We start from the raw sequence: 3,796 nt of genomic DNA, 5'->3' as shown, positions 1-3,796 counted from the left end.
CCATCGAAGAATCCGAGTTGCGGTTCAAGGTAGAACAAAAAGGGCATAACCCAAAAGAGAACCTCAAAGGTCTTCACAAGCACAAGGCTAATATTATTAATATTCAAACTTAGTTACAATGAAAGAGAAAACACCCCTTTATATAGGAGAAATGGTGGTTGCCACCCTAAAGAAAATAAAGTTGGTCAAACTAAATTAATTAAGGTGCAATTTCCAAGCTGCATAGAAGACCACCAATTCTTTGTTCCAATGTGCATAGAAGACCACCAAACATTTGTTCCAATGTGCATAGAAGACCACCAAACATTTGTTTCAATGTGCATGGAAGACCACCAACACTTTGTTCAATAAAAACATTAAATGTAGTCAACATAGCATTAAATGATCTTCTAGAAACATAAGTATAGGCTGCTGAACTTGTTCCTTCTTTGGGCATGTTTTGGGCCATAATCCAACTCATCTTGGTCTTCAATTTGGGCCTTCAATTAGTATTAAGACTTTCCCAAAAGATCTACTTTGGGCTGGAGCTATTCCTCCATTACAAGACATGTTTTCATTACCAAATGAAGCCCATTAAAGCATCTTGATATTTTTTTGTCTTCAACGAAAATTAAGCTTCCTTGGTTGCTATCATTCTCCCCCTCTTATAGAAGATTCATCCCGAATCTTGGTGGTGACCTTTTTTGCTCGTTAATGCATTTGAGCCTCTATGGTTGCTATCATTCTCCCCTCTTAAAGAAGATTCGTCCTCGAATCTTGACATTGATCTGCAACCAACATGATGATCACAATAAGTAGGGAGCAAACAAAGGAAACAAAACAAGCATTTGGTAAAAACAACACAAGGTAGTGACCATGCAACCACTTAACCCACTTAGTTCTTTTATGCACAAACACCCCTTTTAAATATCCAAGCATTTCATCGTCTAATAGAACAATGTAATTTCCAACACAAGAACTAAAAACACAATTCATAAGCTCTTTAAACAGTAGAGGATCATTAGCCAGACCAAAAGCATATGAATACCTAGAAAACATACCATATTTGCTTTTTCTAAGCAACTTAACCTCACCATTCAATATACCATGGTCATGATATGGATCAAAAGTTATTTTCTTGTGAAGTGGCTTGGAATGAACCTGCAAATAAGGATCTAGAAAACAAGATAAAGATATTGTGAAGTTGAAAACATGTGAGCACTTGTCCTTTTCCACACTTGAGCTACTACATTCTGCACCTAGCTCAACTTTCTCAATATCTACGGCACCAAAAGCTTCATGTGTCTCAATGTCTTTATTGGAAACTTCATCACCTTTGCTTCCTTCATTGGAATCCCAAAGTGGACAAAAATGTACAGTAAACTCATGTTTAGTATCATCCCACAATGGGTTATCCCACACTTTAAAACCTTGACCCATGAGATTGTCTTCTTCAAGTGAGTTGTCATCATCCTTTACACAAAGTTCATCCTCAATTTTCTGCATGAAAGGAGATAAAAGACTAAAACAAGAAAGAGTTAGTTGATTAGCATATGAACAAGATTCATCCTCTCTCAAATTTTCTTGGATTTGTTCACTCAACTTATCTCGTCCCCCACTTTCACCACATTGTGGCAGATTGCTCAATTGAGAAGAACCACATAAAAGGTAAGGTTCAGTCCCAATTTGAGTTATACCTTCGCTTAAAACTCTTGATTTATGAGATTGTGGTACAAGTTCATTTTCATTTGCAGCTACAAATAGATCATCGATAAGGTCATACCACATGAGATCATCAGGCTCAACTTTGTCTTCTACTTGCAATTGTTTCCATGAATCATCATCCTTTGCTCCTTTCAAATCCCATTTGAAGCTAGATTCTTCCTTCAATTGTTGTTCTAACACTTCAATGGGTTCTTCTTCAATAACCTGCACATTTGGAGCACAAACACTAGAAAAAGAATGAGTTAATTGGTTAGAACTTGAACAAGAATCTTTCACACTTATGCACTCAATTCTTTTAATCTCTTCTTTTTCCTCATCTCTCAAGTGCACTTGTTCACTCTCTATTTTACCTCTTGAGCTCACTTCACTCAATTCTTTCCACTTATTTTTGCTTCTTAACAACTCACTCTTTTCACTCATCACTTCCTCTCTCGAGTTGTCAAGTTGCTCACCCTCACTTCTCTCTTTCTTTTGTCTCTCATCCTCACTTTTGTTTGGTGTAGAGAAGGTTGTCCATGCGGCATCATCCCTTTCTATCCCCGGGCAAAGTATGCTGCAATAAGTATCACAAGTTCCCATATACTTGCCTAGAATCCCTCTTTTATCCCTTGGAGGACTTCTAACATCAACTCTAATTTTAGGCTTCCCAATCCCACTATTGTTTCCCCTCTTGCAGACCTTTTCCTTTTCAAACACCTCTATTGATCTCCTTACCTTTAATTGATCTTCTTGAATCTCTGTAGGTGACAAAGATACAAGGGTAGTTCTTTTTCCATCATCTTTCACCAAGGAATACCTATTCTTTTCTAGATCATATGAAACTTTCTTATAGAGATACCATGGCCTTCCCAATAAGACATGACATGTGAATAAGGGAATTACGTCACACCAAACCTCATCCTTGTATCTCCCAAGAGTTAATGACACCAACACCCTCTTCTCTACCTTCACTCCTTTTAAGGTGTAGGGTGAAGCATGCTTAACACAAGATAAACCTACTTTTTCAACAAAGTAAGCACTAACTAAGTTATGACAAACATTCTTGTCAATCTTAGTAGCACACACCTTAGACAGTACCTCCATTCTAGTTTGAAAAACTTTGTTAACTCTAGTAAGCTCATGGCCTCTTCTAAGACTCTTTCCCAAACTAGATCTTACCGGAGTAGGTTTAATAGGATTCAAACTCCCAACTTCAACATAATCAGCACATTCATCACCATAACCAATGTCATCATAATCAAAAGATTCATCACTACTATAATCCTCACAAATGTTATTACCTTCACTCGAATCACAAATCTGATGTGACTCATCATAGGTTTGGCTATTTGACTCATCGTAGCCACCATACTCTTCACAAGAATCATTGTATGCCCTTCTATCATCTTCTGCATCTGATTCCCACTCTTCTTCACTAGAATAATCCATCCCTTCACTCCAAATGCTTTCAGAATCTGTAGAAAACATGCTTTAAAAAAGGAGAAAACAGTTAGTAGTAAAATGATCTCACATACACTCCCTTACGTGTATCACTCAAATTGTGGCTCTCAACACTCGTATTTCACACTATTAGGCTTTTACCCTCAAATAATCTCACCACTCTTACCTTTTACCACTCAAGGGTTGCGTCTCGAAGTTCTTCAATAAACCAACAACTCAAACACTTCAAAGTAAGTTCCAAAGCTGTATTCAAGAATGGAGTTTATGACAAACAAAGAAAGGACAACAAAGAACTTAAACAGACAGGAAATAAGAAATACACAATGAAAATAGAGAGAGAGAAAAAACACGGAACAAATTGGCACAAAACAAAGAAATAGACACAAAATTACTAGACAACTCTAAGTATGGACAAATACTTCAAGTATCTAGTAAGAGAAGAAAACTAAATGCAAGAAATAAACACTTTCAAGAAAAGATTTAGAACATATCAATGAGTTTGGATACAAATGTATTGCAATGACTTTTGCATTCCTCAAAGTGACTCTTGAGTTCCTTGATGAACAAAAGTAAAAGAATCTTTAAAACTAATGGAATTTTCAAGAGATAACAACCACAATGGATTTCCCAATAATTTAAAGTCACCAAATCA

The sequence above is a fragment of the Lycium barbarum genome, chromosome 3, assembly GCF_019175385.1.
Source record: "Lycium barbarum isolate Lr01 chromosome 3, ASM1917538v2, whole genome shotgun sequence".
Classification (NCBI taxonomy): Eukaryota; Viridiplantae; Streptophyta; class Magnoliopsida; order Solanales; family Solanaceae; genus Lycium; species Lycium barbarum.
Note: the sequence above shows the minus strand (reverse complement) of the source record.